Source organism: Orbicella faveolata, unplaced genomic scaffold (genome assembly GCF_042242905.1).
Source record: "Orbicella faveolata isolate gen_17 unplaced genomic scaffold, um_ofav_v1 contig_34, whole genome shotgun sequence".
Taxonomy (NCBI): Eukaryota; Metazoa; Cnidaria; class Anthozoa; order Scleractinia; family Merulinidae; genus Orbicella; species Orbicella faveolata.
Genome location: NW_028301563.1, coordinates 26813006 through 26833856, shown reverse-complemented (window position 1 = coordinate 26833856; position 20851 = coordinate 26813006). Strand labels below are relative to the sequence as shown.

The 20851-nt window shown below is 38.2% G+C and overlaps 3 long non-coding RNA genes across 10 annotated transcripts; all 3 read right to left on the bottom strand.

The window, feature by feature from the left end:
* Positions 1 to 1669: 1669 nt before the first annotated feature.
* LOC149105509 (uncharacterized) lies at positions 1670 to 17539 on the bottom strand. 7 transcript variants are annotated; one of them, XR_016201533.1, is made up of 5 exons: positions 17428 to 17490; positions 14342 to 14519; positions 8307 to 8484; positions 7715 to 7895; positions 7043 to 7347 (listed from the first exon to the last, which is right to left on the bottom strand). It is a non-coding gene; the product is annotated as an uncharacterized LOC149105509 (long non-coding RNA). The 7 variants fall into 7 exon arrangements; XR_016201534.1 differs by lacking the exon at positions 8307 to 8484 and having other exon boundaries at positions 17428 to 17484; XR_016201532.1 differs by lacking the exons at positions 7043 to 7347; positions 7715 to 7895; positions 8307 to 8484; positions 14342 to 14519 and adding exons at positions 1670 to 1712; positions 16719 to 16862 and having other exon boundaries at positions 17428 to 17539.
* On the bottom strand, positions 10069 to 11539 carry LOC149105510 (uncharacterized). Of its 2 annotated transcripts, XR_016201547.1 has the most exons (3): positions 11402 to 11539; positions 10718 to 10865; positions 10069 to 10376 (listed from the first exon to the last, which is right to left on the bottom strand). It is a non-coding gene; the product is annotated as an uncharacterized LOC149105510 (long non-coding RNA). The 2 variants fall into 2 exon arrangements; XR_016201548.1 differs by lacking the exon at positions 11402 to 11539 and having other exon boundaries at positions 10718 to 10979.
* Positions 17540 to 18776: 1237 nt separating the features above from the next.
* LOC149105508 (uncharacterized) lies at positions 18777 to 20203 on the bottom strand. The gene is made up of 3 exons (XR_016201549.1): positions 20062 to 20203; positions 19385 to 19520; positions 18777 to 19089 (listed from the first exon to the last, which is right to left on the bottom strand). It is a non-coding gene; the product is annotated as an uncharacterized LOC149105508 (long non-coding RNA).
* Between the last annotated feature and the right edge of the window lie 648 nt (positions 20204 to 20851).

Below are 20851 nucleotides of genomic sequence, written 5' to 3'. Positions count from 1 at the left end.
CTATGTATTTGATAATTTGCTGAAAAGATGTCTGACAAATTTTTTGGAAGTTGATTATTGTAAAACTTGAACATAAAAAAAATGAAATTTCTAGCTTATTTATCTCTTGTACTTTTAATATTCTTAGTTCCTTAAAGACATTTTCTGTGACTAGTCTCGTAGAAGAGGGCAATCGGGTGGGTGGCAATGAGGGTCCCGGGCAAAAGAGGACAAAAAGCTGTTCTGCATGAGGTTAAAAGGCGGTTTTCTGTTAATAGGTGTCGAATTGTGATCACTTGACCAAAGCCGCGGGAGGTGTTAGTGAATATGAAGTGAACGCCTTAAATTGAATCGAACGTTTTTTAGGCAAATATGACTTAACAGAGAAGCGGGCAATGTTTACATTCAAGCTATGCTTAGGTAACCATGTGGTTATACTGACGGGTGGAAAAGGTTTATTGCAGCTGTAGACGATATAGGTTCACTTGAACGAAGCATTTAAAATATCGCACAGAATATCTTATACTTACAGTACATTGAGCGAATCCAATTTACGGCTAAAAACCACAACTTGAATGCTCTTTACACAACTTAACCACAGAACAGACTAGCAACTACTTTATATTCAACGACGGCCTCGAGTCATCCGTGAAAGCGAACCAATCAGAGAGTCCTCCGATGTAATTGCGTGATGGGCGTTCTGACCTCGACGCTACAGTGACGAATATCTATCTGCTGGCCAATCTCAAACAATCATTAACTTATCCTATCTAAGCGCAACTCATGATCAAGAAATAACACGTCTCGCACATCCACCATGGTTTGATTCTTCCTTTGAATCGCTAAGTCATTGTCCATCTCGTAGAATTGGAGCACAAGATCGCGACGCACATGACCTATCTTAATGCATATCTCTGAAGCGTCGAAGACTCGCGTAACATTAACGTTACGTTCAATTTTCGAGGTCGAGACCTTTAGATTTGGATTACCGCACAATGTATTTTTTTTTTTTTTTTTGAAACCTTGATATGTTTTGCATTTCCATACTAGTCGTAATCAAGTAATTCATAGCTCACGGTTGACTGGGTAGGACCTTGCTGCTCACGTCACCAGAATATTAATAGAGAGCTTAGCCAATGACGACAGAGACCACGAGGACAACACCTGGTAAAAAAATAAATTTTTATTTTATATTCGAAAAAGGAAGAAAAAAACTTTTATTACAACCAGGAACACCAAGTTTGCAGCATATCGCTAACCGCCGACTGTTAGGCTTGCAGTTAAAAAAAATAGTCCTATTATCCGTAGATAATGATACTGAAATCCAAGTGTAAACATATAACCGCGGATAGCCTAAAAACGTTCGAGAAGGTATTCATGCTACTTTAAGTAAGGGTATGTAACCAAAGAGAAAGTGATCATTGCTTCTATATACCTTTATTTAGTAATCCCATGGTTGATTGGCTCAAAATATAATACCCTCGACTGATAAATGGTATCTAGTCTATTATTCCATGATATTATACCGCCTTTACTTTGTCTCGCATACAAGAAATAACATCAAGTTGATAAACGAAGCATAAACGATCAAAATATCTCGAAATCTTGCTGTAGTATCCACCCCTGTTGCTATTCAGCCCGTGAGAGGTCGACGTTTCTCCAGCATTGAGAAATGTGATCTTTTATCCCTGGTATTGGAGTGCTCAGCTTTCTCTTCAACTCCCCTCTTTAATCTGCAAAATCAAAATTATCATCTCGATCATCGGAACAAAATGGGAACAAACAAAACTATAGCCACCTCTTTTCCTGATATGAGAAAAATCATTAATAAACATTGGCACTGTAAGGGAAGAACGAGAAAGCAGTGTAAGACGCGAACAATCTTCAGGCTTGCTCCGCCCGAGTTTCAAACAAAGTGGCTGTCGCCTACGTCTCGACCTTTTAAGATACAGTCAGAGCGACATGCATGTTTGAGTTAGCCACACTATAGCAAAAAACTCATCTCAAAAAACTCAAGATTCATTTGAGCAATATTTGCATAACAGCTCTGAAAGAACTAGAGACCTGATACCACGACCTAATCTTTCGTCGTTGACTCCTGGTGGTAGAATTATTTCTGCTTCTACCAGGCAAGGTTTCATCAAACACAATAGAAAAACAAACATAAGGAAGAACTTCAACAAGCGCATGTTGATAGCGATCATAAATGGTCTTCCTGGTTGGAAGTTTTTACAATAACAGAGAGCGAATCCAATTTGTGGCAATAATACCAACCTGAATGCTCTTTGCACTCATGAAGAACAGAGCAAAGGCTAGCAACTGCTGGGGCCCACGTCATCCGTTAGAGCGAGCCAATCATAAACTGCCCCGGTGTCATTGCGAGATGGGCGTTCTGACCGCGGCATTATTATTACAAACATACCTGCAGTGGGAGAAATGAAAGGTCATCGATGCATTATGAGCAGACGATTCCACGGTATCTTACTATAGGAATATAACGAAGCATGTTAACAACACGAACAAAATTCACGCGTTATAGAATTAACGCGAATTTTCGAAAAGTTATGTTCACATACATTTAATCAACGCGAATTTCCGTGGGGTACGTTTGCATAATCAAGATGCGAATTTGATATTTTTCGCACTTATTTCGTTAGAAAACAACAACGTCCAACAACAAAATTTGCTCTTTATTTCCAGCAAAAAACACAAGGTAGCCATACAAACTAGGGCATGACAGAAATGCGATAGACATTTTGCGCAAGAAAGTTGAAGAAGTGCCACTTCTTCAACTTTCAGATCGTCTTCTCCGAGGGGATAACTCAGTGAGTTATCCCCTTATTTTCTACTGCTTTCTTTTTATCTATGGATTAAAGATGATCAATATAATCATAAGATAAATGTACCGACTCCAAGGAACAGCTGCAGAGAATGAATGAACAACTACTGAAGGTTCAGCTCTTTAGAGTAAATCGTCTTCCAAAAGTTTGGAAAAACCCTATGGGGAGGGTTCATTTACCCCCCACCCCCACCCACTTGTACGTTTGAGGGTTAAACTTCCGTATTGTGGAATAAGCCTGCGCCTTCTAAGACCCCTTTTGTAAGTGATTTGGCTATTGGTCGCGTTTGAAAGCATGATCCCTTCTGCTTCAAGAAATCGGCCAATGTGCGGTAGTTCCCCGCATGAGCGTTCATAATAAACAAGTTAAGCTTCTTCTTAGAATGCATGAATGATCCCTCTTTTTCTCTATTGAACTTATTCGAAAATCATTGTTATCGACAGGAGTCATATAAACGTAGTATTTGATGCAAGCTGGTTTTCACTAAAGGATAAGAAGAGCATAAACAACATACGCCGGCGCACACGCGTTGCTAAGTAGCGCCTTTTGCCAGGAAAATGCCCCACCAAATGCACTACTTTAAAATACTATCTTTCAGCGCGTGTGCCTATGTTGTTTATGCGCATGCGTTTGTAAAAGTGCTACTATGATGAAATTTGCATCTGTCCTGACTAAGCCGTTTTAAAATGTCAAAGAGCAGTCTGCAGAAGAAAATACAGTTTGCTATTTTTCAACATCTCTTTTCAGTGCGGAAATGTGCGAGTTCTTAAAATATGCAAATTAGTGGAGACATGGCGGTATAAACTCACCTTAAATTTTGATCAAATGAAGAAAAATATACCTCGACTAATTTGTAATAAAAATGTTTGAATCCTTGTGTGTTCTACAAAATCAGCTTACCAGTTCTGTTACCATGGCAATATACTGGGATCCAGATCTCCCCTATGTTTATGCCTTTTCTGGCCATCATTGACTACCTTGATGTCTGCTAATGTGCCTAATCTGCATGAACCAGCAAGCATATCAACACGAAAGGCTGAGTCTTTGGTCTATTTAATTTGTATTTTTATATTTACCTTTTAATTTTATTTCCTCTTTAATTTTTCAGAACTGAAAATCACTAAAATATTGAAAACAAGTTGGAGGGCACTGGAATAAAATGAGTTGCCATGGGAACGGAATTATGATAAGCCGTCAGTGTGTTGCAGGTAAAATAATTAGTCCACTAAGTATTAAAGGTTTCTGTTTCTGCCCTAATTTGCATATTTGAGAATTTTTTAAATTTGAAAAACTCGTGAAGTAATACATATAATCGAAATAGGGAACATGCCATACTTAATCTTTCGTGCTGTGTTATGGAAAAGCTGTCAATCTTCATTATATGTGAAACTTAGAGTTGAGTAATGTGGAGTTCTTTTAAAAGAAGCAGCGGAACCTAACTTCGTTAGTGATATAAAGCGAAACATATCTAAATCTGACACGGTCTTACTTCACTCAACTTGGAGCAGCTTACGATGAAAATATTCATGCAAAATTCAAGTAGACAGAAACTTATTGAATTGTGGGCCAAATATATCAAAAAGTTCGGCAATTTTGGACGCTATTTCCCCCGCGCTACATTCGCAAAAATCCACGTAGCATGTACGCGCGTGTGCCGCTCGCGATGGCGCAATTTGTTCTAAAAATAGAAAAATTGTCCCACATCATGGGGACAGCCCCAATACTAGAAATGGCGCGCGCTTACGGTCTCCGTCCCCGATTGTGGCTCCTGGTATGAACAATTATACCATGCTCTTCAAATATGGTAAGCATACTCGTAATTGCTTGGAGCCATTTTAGTTTTCTATATTTTAAGGGCAGTTGTAATAAAACAAATTTTAGTCGCGCTTGTTGGATATATCCAACTCGACGCTACTCGCCTCCTTGGCTTTCTGTCATCTCATATCCAACCCGTTTTTCATCGTGGTTCACGTTCTTCAAACAACATCGAATTTGGTCGATTCACATTGTTGTTTTCCAGAGGACGGCAAAGAAATGTACCAAGAACTGTAAACACGTGTGCCCAGCCATTGTATTGCTCATTAAACCTTTTGTTTAGCTACCTTCCCATTGCCGTTGCCGTTGTGGCTTTCGGAAACTCCCTATTGTTAAATAAACCTGCGTTTTCTAAGTTGCCTTTTATGATGTAAGTTGGATATCGGTCGTGTTTCATTTTATGACCCCTTCTGCTTTAAGAAATCGGCCCTCGTGTGCTATTAAGTGCTCAGAGCAAGGAGTACACACGGCATATTCATGTTATATTTCCTATAAAATTCTTCGGGAATACTGTCAGGTTGGCAACTCTGCTTGTCAGGTCGGTAGAAAACGTCAGTTATCCATCCTTATGAATCGATGGAATCGGCCATTTCCGATATATTAAAATTCTAGCGTAGCTCCGAGGCTCGGGGGAATAAAACAAAAGAAATTAATTATTCATCCCTCAACCTCGTTGTAATTCCTTCTGTTCTAATCCCCCAGGCCTCGGAGCCAAATATCGAAAATGGTCTATTGCCAAACTTGTAACAAGTCACTGTCACTAATGAGATACAATTGTCCGATCAACAACTCAGCTTGTCAGGGTATGAATAAAATAATCCAATCCAACGAGTAACCTATGATCTACTGGACAGTGTTGGACATACATGAAATTGTTAGCAAATTACTAATGCCTCCGCAACAGAAATTAACATATTTGCTACCTAAATTTGCTATTTAAATTAAAATGTATAACCAAAGAGAAGATGATCATTGCTTCTCCTTTATTTAATAGTCCCATTGTTCACAGGTTCAAAAATGTGACTTCTCGTGTACTGTTCCAGGAAACACAGTCGCAAATGCTGTGCTCCATGTCATCGGTGAGAGCGAATCAATCATATACTGCCCCGGAGTAATTGCAAAATGGACGTTTTGACCGCGGCTTTTTAACCACAAACATATAGAGTGAAAGAAGAGAAAATCCTGAGCAGAAGTTTCCAATGCTGATCATGAACGCAAAAAGGTAAATAAGAATTGTGCACTCAGACGTGCAAGGTGAAGTGACAGCCCCTACTAATTCAGTAGTCCTGATCAACTAAAAATGGTTATCACTTAATAAACCTTACTCCTTCTCCGGTCCGTTATACCATTAAGATCCCTTTCGTATGAAAGTTGGCTATCGGTCCATTTTTCAAAGCATGCCTGGGTGAGGTGCCCAGAAAAGTAAGCAGCGTTTTCTAGAAGCATCGCGCGCCACCTTAGTTTTTTGTTTAGGGCGAGCAAAGTCGTTTTGGGTCAACCATGAACTACGAATTGCTTGATTACGACAAGCACAGAAATGAAAGGAAAATCAAGCTTTAAAGGACGAAGAAATTTTGCGGCAATCGAAATATGAAGGTTTCGGGCTCGAAACCTCAGCGTAGCATTAGGGTTAGGGTTGCTCGATTACTCACTTCTCCAGAGATGTACATTACCGTGTGCATGGGCACCGAACCTCTGCTCGAATTCTACGTGATCAATAATGTGCTGCACTTTTTTATGAAGTGGTAAACGTTTATGCGAGGTTTGTTTTTTCTAGACTCGCGCTTAGAAGATAAAAGTTGATTATTTTTGGAGATTGGCCAGCATCTGTTGTAACTCTATTAACGCACTAAGATGTTTATAACTAGTGGATTTTGCTCGGAAAATTTTCTGAGAAAAAGGCTGCTTAACAGGACCTTAGTGCCTCTGTATGTTTCGTTCATGTGCTGGTGAACGGCAGCCTTAAGTATACTTTGAAAACAAGGAGTAAACACAACTTATGAATGTAAAATTTCCTATACTATTCTTCGGGGATTGTGAGATAGACAACTCTTCTTGTCAGTTCGGAAATAAGTCAGTTATCCATCAGTATGAATCGATGGAATTGACAAACTTGTAACGGGTCACTGTCCCTTACGAGATGTAATTGTGAGACCAACAACTCTACTGGTCAAGCTATGAACAAAACTATCCATTCTCGGGAATAGTACAATCGAAATTTCTTTTTTGTTTTTCTTTTTTTATCAGATCTAGTCGGCAATGTTGGACATAGATGAAATTGTTAGCAAAGTACCGAATGCCCTCGCAACAGCCAGAAATTAACATATTTGCCACCTAAGACGAAAACGTTTGAGAAAATATGTTATGTTATTTTAATTGAAGGTGTATAACCAAAGAGGAAAAGGATATCAGTACTTCGACTTCTTTATTTAATAATTTTATTGTTTACTGGTTTAAAACACACTTGATTAAAATATGACATCCTCGTGTACTGTTTTTTTGATTATACCGTCTTTAGTGTATTTCTCATACAAGAAATAACATCAAGGTGATAAATGTTGGATAAATGATGAAAATATATTGAAATCTTGATGTAGCTTTCCATAATGTGTTCCCTGCTGATATTCAGCGCCATGGCCAGAATTTAGATGGCGGCGATCTTTCTTCCTTGGTATTGATATACTCAGCCTTATTTTCTACTCCTCTCTTGGATCTATGGAATAAAGATAACCATATATCAAAATCACTGATAGGATTAAAGTACCGAAGCAAACAGACACCAATCATAATGAGACTCTCAAGCAATAAAGATGCATGGCTTTAGTATTCGTTCCTTAGTTGTTCCTTAAACGAGAAAAATCACTTATTAGCATAATCTTAAAAGCGAAAGGCCCTTGAATTTCAAACAAAATGGACGGTTATCTGCTGCATATTTTGTAGCTGGCTCTTGCCTACGTCTGCACTCACTGTATAATTTCAAATGCGGACGGAAAAAATACGCAGAAGAGCTATTGTAGCTACACTACACAAACCGAACTGTTTGAGAAATGTGTAGGAAAAGTGATGAAATGCCTACGAACCCAACGCGTCGGCTTAATCCTCCCCTAAAAACGGCAAATGTTGATTTTCTATCCGCCTCCACCAGGCACGGTTCCATGACACACAGGAGAAAAGTGAACAAAAGGAAGAACTTCAGCAAGCGCATGTTGATAGCGATCGTGAATGGTCTTGCTACTAGAAGTTGATTTGAACAATGAATATCTGAAACAAAGATCAGCGCTATTGAACTAGGCAATATACCACATTTGCCTCAACAGTGAATTAATTTAAGTAGTAAGCATTCTGTTTAATCCTGACATGATTATCATTCTTTCTAAAATTATTAGTCTATGGCACATGGAGGCGAGCCAGCTAAACGTCAGTCCGTTTCCTGATTAATCCAAAGAAGGTAATGTTAGTGAATATGAATTGAGCTCTTAAATTGAATAGAGCGTTTTTCAGGTAAACACGATAAAACTGCGAAGCAAGTACTATTGCAACTACTCTCAGGTGACCAAGTGCTTATGCATGCTGAGGCGTAAAATCGGTGTACTGGGGTGATAGAAAACCATGTGGATTAATCTCAACGAATCATTTAAAATAACAGGAAAAAATTGAAACACTTATACTTACAGTGAGCGGATCCAATATGGGGCAATAATACCAATTTGAATGCCCTTCGAACTTATGAAGAACACAGTACAGGCTTGCATCTGCTGGGCTCCACGTCATCCGTTAGAGCGAGCCAATCATATACTGCCCCGGTGTAATTGCGAAATGGCCGCTCTCACCTCGAGGCTATCACTACAAACTTACACGGAGAGAAAAGAAACGTCAATCATGCATTTTGAGCAGTTAACCGTGTAAGCGTTCATAATAAACATTTTAAGCTTCTGCTTAGAATGCGTTGATGGTTCTTTTTTCCTCTATTGTGCAAATATATAAAGACTTATGCGAAGTTTAATGTTATCGTAAGGGGTCAAATCCAGGATAACATTTGATGTACGCTGGTTTTCACTAAAGGATAAGAAAAGCATAAACAACATACGCTAGCGCACGTGGGGCCTTTTGCCAGAAATATGGCCTGACAAAATGCACAACTCTAAAATAGTATCTTTAGCGCGTATGCCTATGTTGTTTATGCGCATAAGCTTGTAAAAAGCAGCCGTCAAGTGCTACTATGATGAAATTCGTAACTGTCCTAACTAAGTCGTTTTAAAATATTGACAAGAAGTCTGTAGAAGGAAATACAGTTTACTATTTACAAACATCTCTTTTCGGTGCGGAGATATTCAACTTCTTAAAATATGCAAATTAGCGGAGTCGTAGCGCTATAAAATCAACCAACTTTGGATCAAATGAACAAAAATATACCTCAACTAATTGTAATAAAAATGTTTGAATCGTTGTCTTAAAAACTCTATCAGACGTGTTCCTATAAATTCAGCTTACCAATTCTGTTAAAATGACAATATACTGGGATCCAGTCCTCCTCTATGTTCATGTCTTTTTTGGCAAACATTGATGTTTGCCAATGTGCCTGATCTGCATGAACCAGCGAGCATATAAACACGAAAGGCTGAGTCTTTGGTCTATTTAATTTATATTTTTATATTTACCTTTTAACTTTATTTTCTGTTTAATTTTTCTGAACTGAGAATCACTAAAATATTGAAAACAAGTTCGAGGGCACTGGAATAAAATGAGTTGCCATGGGAACGGAATTATGATAAGCCGTCAGTGTGTTGCAGGTAAAATTATTAGTCCACTAAGTATTAAAGGTTTCTGTTTCTGCCCTAATTTGCATATTTGAGAATTTTTTAAATTTGAAAAACTCGTGAAGTAATACATATAATCGAAATAGGAAACATGCCATACTTAATCTTTCGTGGAATTCTTTGTGACGCTCGTCAAATTGCAAGGGGTAGAAATTTGATCATAGCAGCACTTAATTTAAGTCTGCTTTGAAAAATTATTGCTGTGTAATATTCATGCTATTTTTGGCGTTTTCAGAACAAGGAGTAAACCCGACATATTCATGTTGTCTTTCTGTTATCATTCGTCGGGGAATGTAAGATCAACAACTCCTCTTGTCAGGTCGTGAAGAAAGTCAGATATTCATCTGTTTGAATCGATGGAATTGACAAACTTGTAACGAGTCACTGTCACTAATGAGATGCAATTGTCGGATCAACAACTCTATTTGTCAGGCTTTGAGTAAAATTATCCATTCTCATGAATAGTGTAATCGTAATTTCGGTTTTCAAGGTGATCTAGTCGCCAGTTTTGGAGATACCTGAAATTGTCAACAAATAACAGAATGTTTCCGCAACAGAAATGATCGTATTAGCTAAAAAGAGACTATAAAGGTTTTCAATCAAAGAGAACTTGATCATTGCTTCTATATACCTTTATTTAATGCTCCCATTGTTCACTGGTTACAAATATAATATAATAGATGGTATCTAGTCTATTGATCCATAATGTTATACCCCCTTTAGTTTGTTTCACCTTCATGAAATAACATCTAGTTGATAAATGAAGCATAACCGATCACAGTATCTTGAAATCTTGATTCCACCCTATTAGCTGTACCCTGCTGGTCAGCCCGAGGGAGGTGGACGTTTCTACAGCATCGTAAACAGCGATCTTTTCTTCCTGGTGTTGGGGTACTCAGCCTTATTTTCCACTCCCCTCTTTGATCTACGGAATAAAGATGACCATTAAAATCATGAAATTAAAGTACTGCCGGATCCCAGCAGACGCTAGTCAAAATCAGACTCTCGTCAACCACAATTGAGAAAAATCACTTATCCGCATGGACATTTAAAAACGAAGAAGACTAAACCTGTACCTAGCAACAGGCCTTCGAGTTTCAAACAAAAGGTACAGTTGTCTTTCAAGTATTTTGTAGCTGGCTGTCGCCTACTTCCCCACTAACTGAATCCTTTGAATGCAGGCAGGGCACAATTAAGAGCTGGCTACATAACACGAAATGAACTCTTTGAGAAAAGTGTACGAAAAGGACTGAGATGTCTACAAACCTGATACGACGTTCTAATCCTTCCCTGAAGACGCCAGGTGGCGGCGGTACTTCTGCTTCCACAAAACAAGGTTCCATCAAACACAGGAGAAAAGCACACATAAGGAAAAACTTCAGCAAACGCATGTTGATAGCGACCGATCTAGAAGCTGATTTGAACAATATGGACAAGAAATTGAGTTCGCTGTAGTTGTGTTCAGCCCTATTAAACTAGTCAATATACCACATTTGCCTCAACAACGCAGTGAATTAAATTAAATAGTAACAATTCTATTTAAAGTGCACATGAAGCGACATTTTTTCCTGCATGATTTTACCTTCAAAATGTAAATCGTGACATGTCTATCGGTGCTTCAAAGCATTTATTCAAATTCATTTTGAAATTATTGTTAGATTGCATATCGAAGCGAGCCAAACAAGTGTGTCTGTTTTAAGCTTAATCCAAAGACTACAGGTAATGTTAGTGAATATCAATTAAAATCTCGGACAAAAACGAAGGTTTACTAAGTAAATATGAACGAACAGAAAAGCAGACAATGTCTACCGCGACGTACGTCCTAGCTATACTGATGTGACCAAGTGTTTATGCTGACAAGTGGAACTGTTGTATAACGGTAAAAGACCGTATGAGTTCTTTTAGGCGTTTGAAACATCGATCGTAAATAAGCGTGTCATTTATACTTACGTGAAGGAATCCAATTTACAGCTATAAATCAACCTGTATGCAATACGCTCAGCTCAAAAATAGAGCAGATTACAAACTGTGTTATATTCAACCGCCTCAGGTAATGCGTTAATTAAGGCGAACCACATACCGATTGAATTGCGAAATGGGCGTTCTCACCTCGACGCTATAACTACAGATATATACAATGGAAGAAAACAAGGGCCATTCATATATTCTGAGCAAAAGTTTCGTTGCTGATTAGGAACGCATATCGGTAACCTAAGAGTAGGCAGTGAAACGTGCTCCACTGTCCGTTTGCAAGGTCCTCGTTAATTGTGTGTGGGTCGGCTTTCCCACATTAGTCAGCACCATTTTCTAGAAGCGCCGCGCGCCATATTGGCTTTCTGCTAGCGTGAGCAGCAACGTCAACCATAAGCTATAAATTGCATGAATACGAAAAGCTCCGAATTGGAGACACATTTTCAAGCTTTAAAAGAATTGTGCCATAATTGGAATCTGAACCTCCCAAGCACGAAAGTACGAGATCGACAATGCCTAACGCTATTTTAACTGCAAAGTAAACTTTGGTGTATATGTACCCTTCTTTCTATGGGGTAGTGGAGACTGGTGGGATTTGATGGAAAGACCTCATCATAATATGTAATGACCCACCTTTATATTAAAAATAAAAATTGGGGTGGTCCCCCTCCCCCTTTCTCCCGAAGATTTAAGTTAAACTTAATAAATAATTTTAAAATTCTTCATTTCTTTACGCAGTAAAACTAGCCAAAAAGCAACAGAAGCAGCACTAAGCGACTTTTCCAAGCTAATAATTTTTCTGCAAGAAGTTATTTACATTGCGTTGATAAGTCTTAAATCCCTGCAGGCTGGCTCTAAAATTACTTTAACATGACCCAGACACCAAATACATTTGACAACAGAAATGTCTTATACTATAATCTAAGAATATTCACCAGGATATTTTCAACTTAAAACTGGCAGAAAAATAATGTATTCAGCCTCGGACAGAAAAACAATATTATTATTATTGGAAAAAAAGAGTGTATTTCAAATAAGAATTGGAATAAACTCAATTATGATGAAATTTGCATCTGTCCTGACTAAGCCGTTTTAAAATGTCAAAGAGCAGTCTGCAGAAGAAAATACAGTTTGTTATTTCCAACATCTCTTTTCAGTACGGAGATGTTCGAGTTCTTAAAATATGCAAATTAGTGGAGACATGGCGGTATAAACTCACCTTAAATTTTGATCAAATGAAAAAAAAATATACCTCAACTAATTTGTAATAAAAATGTTCGAATCCTTGTGTGTTCTACAAAATCAGCTTACCAGTTCTGTTACCATGGCAATATACTGGGATCCAGATCTCCGCTATGTTTATGCCTTTTCTGGCCATCATTGACTACCTTGATGTCTGCTAATGTGCCTAATCTGCATGAACCAGCAAGCATATAAACACGAAAGGCTGAGTCTTTGGTCTATTTAATTTGTATTTTTATATTTACCTTTTAATTTTATTTTCTCTTTAATTTTTCAGAACTGAAAATCACTAAAATATTGAAAACAAGTTGGAGGGCACTGGAATAAAATGAGTTGCCATGGGAACGGAATTATGATAAACCGTCAGTGTGTTGCAGGTAAAATTATTAGTCCACTAAGTATTAAAGGTTTCTGTTTCTGCCCTAATTTGCATATTTGAGAATTTTTTAAATTTGAAAAACTCGTGAAGTAATACATATAATCGAAATAGGGAACATGCCATACTTAATCTTTCGTGCTGTGTTATGGAAAAGCTGTCAATCTTCATTATATGTGAAACTTAGAGTTGAGTAATGTGGAGTTCTTTTAAAAGAAGCATCGGAATCCAACTTCGTTAGTGATATAAAGCGAAACATATCTAAATCTGACACGGTCTTACTTCACTCAAATTGGAGCAGCTTACGATGAAAATATTCATGCAAAATTCAAGTAGACAGAAACTTATTGAATTGTGGGCCAAATACATCAAAAAGTTCGGCAATTTTGGACGCTATTTCCCCCGCGCTACATTCGCAAAACTCCACGTAGCATGTACGCGCGTGTGCCGCTCGCGATGGCGCAATTTGTTCTAAAAATAGAAAAATTGTCCCATATCGTGGGGACAGGCCCAATACTAGGAATGGCGCGCGCTTACGGTCTCCGTCCCCGATTGTGGCTCCTGGTATGAACAATTATACCATGCTCTTCAAATATGGTAAGCATACTCGTAATTGCTTGGAGCCATTTTAGTTTTCTATATTTTAAGGGAAGTTGTAATAAAACAATATTTTAGTCGCCTCCTTGGCTTTCTGTCATCTCATATCCAACCCGTTTTTCATCGTGGTTCACGTTCTTCAAACAACATCGAATTTGGTCGATTCACATTGTTGTTTTCCAGAGGACGGCAAAGAAATGTACCAAGAACTGTAAACACGTGTGCCCAGCCATTGTATTGCTCATTAAACCTTTTGTTTAGCTACGTTCCCATTGCCGTTGCCGTTGTGGCTTTCGGAAACTCCCTATTGTTAAATAAACCTGCGTTTTCTAAGTTGCCTTTTCTGATGTAAATTGGATATCGGTCGTGTTTCATTTTATGACCCCTTCTGCTTTAAGAAATCGGCCCTCGTTTGCTATTAAGTGCTCAGAGCAAGGAGTCTGCTAAACGTCAGTCCGTTTCCTGATTAATCCAAAGAAGGTAATGTTAGTGAATATGAATTGAGCTCTTAAATTGAATAGAGCGTTTTTCAGGTAAACACGATGAAACTGCGAAGCAAGTACTATTGCAACTACTCTCAGGTGGCCAAGTGCTTATGCATGCTGAGGCGTAAAATCGGTGTACTGGGGTGATAGAAAACCATGTGGATTAATCTCAACGAATCATTTAAAATAACAGGAAAAAATTGAAACACTTATACTTACAGTGAGCGGATCCAATATGGGGCAATAATACCAATTTGAATGCCCTTCGAACTTATGAAGAACACAGTACAGGCTTGCATCTGCTGGGCTCCACGTCATCCGTTAGAGCGAGCCAATCATATACTGCCCCGGTGTAATTGCGAAATGGCCGCTCTCACCTCGAGGCTATCACTACAAACTTACACGGAGAGAAAAGAAACGTCAATCATGCATTTTGAGCAGTTAACCGTGTAAGCGTTCATAATAAACATTTTAAGCTTCTACTTAGAATGCGTGGATGATTCTTTTTTCCTCTATTGTGCAAATATATAAAGACTTATGCGAAGTTCAATGTTATCGTAAGGGGTCAAATCCAGGGTAACATTTGATGTACGCTGGTTTTCACTAAAGGATAAGAAAAGCATAAACAACATACGCTAGCGCACGTGGGGCCTTTTGCCAGAAATATGGCCTGACAAAATGCACTACTCTAAAATAGTATCTTTAGCGCGTATGCCTATGTTGTTTATGCGCATAAGCTTGTAAAAAGCAGCCGTCAAGTGCTACTATGATGAAATTCGTAACTGTCCTAACTAAGTCGTTTTAAAATATTGACAAGAAGTCTGTAGAAGGAAATACAGTTTACTATTTACAAACATCTCTTTTCGGTGCGGAGATATTCAACTTCTTCAAATATGCAAATTAGCGGAGTCATAGCGCTATAAAGTCAACCAACTTTGGATCAAATCAACAAAAATATACTTCAACTAATGGTAATAAAAATGTTTGAATCGTTGTCTTAAAAACTCTATCAGACGTGTTCTATAAAATCAGCTTAGCAATTCTGTTAAAATGACAATATACTGGGATCCAGTCCTCCCCAATGTTCATGTCTTTTTTGGCAAACATTGATGTTTGCCAATGTGCCTAATCTGCATGAACCAGCAAGCATACAAATACGGAAGGCTGGGTATTTGGTCTATTTGGTTTTTGTTTTTATATATATATATTGTTTTATTTTTTTATCGTCTATTTATTTTTTCAGATCTGAAAATCACTAAAATATTGAAAACAAGTTGGAGGCACGGGAATAGAATGAGTTGCCATGGGAAACAAATTGTGATAAGCCGTCAGTGTGTTGCAAGTAAATCTGTTAGTCCAATAAGCGTTTAAGGTTTCCGTTTCTGCCCTAATTTCCATATTTTAGAATTTTTTTTAAACTTAAAAAACTCCTGAAGTAATACATATATTCGGAAAAGGGAACATGCCATTCTTATTCTTTCGTGGAATTCTTTGTGATGCTCATAAAATTGCAAGGGGTAGAAATTTGATCATAGCAGTGCTTAATTTAAGTCTGCTTTGAAATATTATTGCTGAGTACTATTCATGCTATTTTTGGCGTCTTCAGAACAAGGAGTAAACGCAATATATTCATGTTGTCTTCGTCGGGAATTGTAAGATCAACAACTCTTCTTGTCAGGTCGTGAATGAAAGGCGGTTATTCATCCGCTTGAATCGATGGAAGTTACGAACTTGTGACGAGTCACTGTCAGTAAGTAGATACAATTGTCGGATCAACAACTCTATTTGACATGCTATGAGTAAAATTATCCATTCTCATGAATAGTATAATTGTAATTTCGGTTTTCACGGGTAATCTAATCGTCACTTTTGGACATATCTGAAATTGTCAGCAAATTACTGAATGTCTCCGTAAGAGAAATTATTATATTTGCAAAACCGTTCGAGAAGGTATCATACTATTACGGTTTTCTAATCGAACAGAACGTAGTCATTGGTTCTATATACCTTTATTTAGTGCTCACATTGTTCACTGGTTACAAATATGATACCCTCGACTGAGAGATGGTATCTAGTCTATTGATCCATAATGTTACACCGCCTATAGTTTGTTTCACATACATGAAACAACATCAAGTTGATAAATAAAGTATAACCAATCACAGTATCTTGAAATCTTGATTTCACCCTATCTGTACCCTGCTGGTCAGCCCGGGAAAGGTGGACATTTCTACAGCATCGTAAACAGCCATCTTTTCTTCCTGGTGTTGGGGTACTCAGCCTTATTTTCCAGTCTCCTCTTTAATCTATAGAATAAAGATGACCATTAAAATCATGAGATTAAAGTACCGTCGGATCCCAGCAGACGCTCGTCATAATGAGACTCTCGTCTGCCACAATTCAGCAAAATTAACAGGCTTTCGAGTGTCAAACAAAATGGACGGTTGTCTCCCAAATATTTTGTAGCTGGCTCTCGCCTACTTCTCCACTAACTGAATCCTTTGAATGCAGGCAGGGCAAAATTAAGAACTAGCTACATAACACGAAACGAACTTTTTGAGAAAAGTGTAAAAAAAGGACTGAAATATCTACAAACCTGATACGACGGGCTAATTCTCTCCCAAAGACACCAAATGGGCCTGGCGGTCTCTCTTCTTCCGAGAAACAAGGTTCCATCAAATACAGAAGAAAAGCACAGAGAACGAAGAATTTCAGCAAACGCATCTTGATAGCTATCGATCTAGAAGTTGATTTTAACAATGGACAGGAAATTGAGTTCGTTGTAGTCGTGTTTGGCGCTTTTAAACTAGTCAATATACCACATTTGCCTCGACAACGTAGTCAATTAATTTAGCTAGTAACAATTCTATTTAAAGAGCATACGGAGCGACATTTTTTTCCTGCATATTTTATCTTTCAAAATGTAAATCGTGACATGTCTATCGGTGGCATCAATGCATTCATTCGAACTCATTTTGAAATTATTGTTCGATTGTACATCGAAGCGAGCCAAACAATTTCTGTTTTAAGCTTAATCTAAAGACTACAGGTAATGTTGGTGAATATGAATTAAAATCTCAGATAAAAACGAAGGTTTATCAGGTAAATATGAACGAACAGGAAAGCAGACAATGTCTACGTACTAGCTATACTGATGTCACCAAGTGTTTATGCTGACGAGTGGAACTGTTGTATTACGGTTGAAGACCGTATGAGTTCTTTTAGGCGTTTGAAACATCGATCGTATATAAGCGTGCTATTTATACTGACGAAAATGAATGATAAGAAGAGCATAAACAACATACCTTACCGCACATGGGGCCTTTTGCCAGTAAAATGCCCTGACAAAGTGCACAACTTCAAATTAGTATCTTTCAGCGGGTATGCCTATATCGTTTATGCGCATGCGCTTTTAAAAACCAGCCCTCGAGTGCTACTTTGATAAAATTCACATCTGTCTCAACTGAGCCGTTTTAAAATATTAACAAGTAGTCTGTAGAAGGAAAATACAGTTTACTATTTCTGAACATCACTTTTTCGGTGCGGAGATAATTAAGTTCTTATAATAGGCAAATTAGCGAAGTCATGACGCTATAAACGCAACTAAAATTTGGATCAAATAAAGAAATATATACCTCAACTAATTTGTAATAAAAATGTTTGAATCTTTGCCTTAAAACTCTACGAGATGTGCTCAACAAAATCAGCTTACCAATTCTGTTACCATGGCAATATACCGGGACCCAGACCTCCGCTATGTTCATGCCTCTTCTGGCCATAATTGACCTTTTTTGATGTTTGGCAATGTGCCTAATCTGCATGAACCCAGTGGGAGATCTAGGGGAGGGGCCCATGGGGCCAGTCCCCCCCTCCCTTATATTGGGTAAAACAGCAACAAAAAAAGAAATCACCGAAGAAAGAAAAGCCGGCAGGGCAAGCAAACAAAACCCCTCCCCTCCCCCGCCCCCTCCTCTTCTTCTTAGCTCAAGGTCTCGATCCGCTACAGCACGCCTTATAAATACGTAAGGCTAAATAAATATGTAAGGTGTTATAAATACGGAAGGCTAAGTATTTGGTTTATCATATATTCGAAAAAGGGAACATGCCATTCTTAATCTTTCGTGGAATTCTTTTTGACGCTCGTAAAATTGCAAGGGGTAGAAATTTGATCATAGCAGCACTTAATTTAAGTCTGCTTTCAAAAATTATTACTCAGTAATATTCATGCTAATTTTGGCGTCTTCAGAAGAAGGAGTACACAGTACACGTTCATGTTGTCTGTCTGTTATCATTCGTCGGGGATTGTAAGATCAACAACTCTTCTTGTCAGGTCGTGAATAAAAGGCAGTTATTTACCCGCTTGAATCGATGGAATTGGCGAACTTGTAACGAGTCACTTTCACTAATGAGATGCAATTGTCATATGAACAACTCTATTTGTCAGGCTTGGAGTAAAATTATCCAATCTCATGAATAATATAATTGTAATTTCGGATTTCAGGATGATCTAATCGCCACTTTTGGACATATCTGAAATTGTCAGCAAATTACTAAATGTCTTCGCAACAGAAATTATTATATTTGCTAACTAAGGCAAAAACGTTCGAGAAGGTAAAACACTATTAAGGTTTTCTAATCAAGGAGAACGTGATCATTGCTTCTATATACCTTTATTTAATGCTCCCATTGTTCACTGGTTACAAATATGTTACCCTCGACTGAGAGATGGTGTCTACTGTATTGATCCACAATGTTATACCGCCTTTAGTTTGCTTCACATACATGAAACAACATCAAGTTGATAACTAAAGCATAACCAATCACAGTATCTTGAAATCTTGATTTCACCCTATCTGTACCCTGCTGGTCAGCCCGGGAAAGGTGGACATTTCTACAGCATCGTAAACAGCCATCTTTTCTTCCTGGTGTTGGGGTACTCAGCCTTATTTTCCATTCCCCTCTTTGATCTATGGAATAAAGATGACCATTAAAATCATGAGATTAAATTACCGCTTGATCCCTACAGACGCTCGTCATAATAAGACTCTCGTCACCCACAATTGAAAACAAAAATCAACAGGTCTTTGAGTTTCAAACAAAATGGGCGGTTGTTTCCCAAATATTTTGAAGCTGGCTCTCGCCTACTTCTCCACTAAATGAAGCCTTTGACTGCGGGCAGGGCAAAATCAAGAGCTAGCTACATAACACGAAATGAACTCTTTAGGAAAAGTGTAAGAAAAGTGTAAGAAAATGTCTACAAACTGATACGACGTTCTAATCCTTCCCCGAAGGCGCCAGGTGGCGGTCCTTCTGCTTCCGCAAAGCAAGGTTCCATCAAACACAGGAGAAAAGCACACATAAGAAGAACTTCAGCAAACGCATGTTGATAGCGATCGATCTAGAAGTTGATTTGAACAATATGGACAAGAAATTGAGTTCGTTGTAGTGGTGTTCAGCGCTTTTAAACTAGTCAATATACCACATTTGCCTCAACCACGCTGTGAATTAAATTAAGCAGTAACAATTGTATCTAAAGTGCATATGAAGCGGCATTTTTTCTGCATAATTTTACCTTTCAAAATGTAAATCGTGACATGTCTATCGGTGCGTCAAAGCATTCATTCAAATTCATTTTGAAATTATTGTTAGATTGCATATCGAAGCGAGCACAACAAGCGTGTCTGTTTTAAGCTTAATCCAAAGACTACAGGTAATGTTAGTGAATATGAATTAAAATCTCAGACAAAAACGAAGGTTTATCAAGTAAATATGAACGAACAGAATAGCAGACAATGCAATGTCTACGTACGTACTAGCTAAACTGATGTCACCAAGTGTTTATGCTGACAAGTGGAACTGTTGTATAAGGTTGAAGACCGTATGAGTTCTTTTGAACGTTTGAAACATCGATCGTAAATATGCGTGATATTTATACTTACGTGAAGGAATCCAATTTACGACTATAAAACCAATCTGAATGCTCTACGCTCAACTCAACAATAGGACAGATGATAAACTGTGTTATATTCAACCGCGTCAAGTAATTCGTTAAGACGAACCACATACCGATGTAATTGGGAAATGGGCGTTCTGACCTCGACGCTATAAAAAGAGATATATACAATGGAAGAAAACAAGGGTCATTCATACATTCTGAGCATAAGTTTCGTTGCTGATTAGGAACGCATATCGGTAATTTAAGAGTATGCAGTCAAACGTGCTCCACTGTTCTTTTGCAAGGTCTTTGTTAATTGTGTGTGGGTCGGCTTTCTTAGAGTAGTCAGCACCATTTTCTACGAGCGCCGCGCGCCACATCGGCTTTCAACTTTGCGGTGAGGTTTTCTGTATATACTGTTTTGCGCTCTGTTTTGAGTTTCATTAATCATGAAAATTAAATACACAAAGCAAAAGCACTGAAAAACATTTGTACACAAGAAAAAATATACTTCGGTTAACTTTTAGAATCGTGGGTTAGCGTTAACTGGCTCCCGAACAACCCGGCACTGATTACAACAAGTTAACCTGACATGAGTCCGCGATCCAGTAGAAAACCAGCACTTGGTCGGTGATCAATTAAAGGAAAAAAAATACATGACTTTGAGGAGCTCTAAACTTGAGCCCGAGATATGGTCACGTGACTCACGTCGTCGCCTTTGCCGTCGTCCGTACGCGGCCACTAGCAATACCGGTAGCCATGATAACCATGAGAAAGTCAATTGACCAATTTCG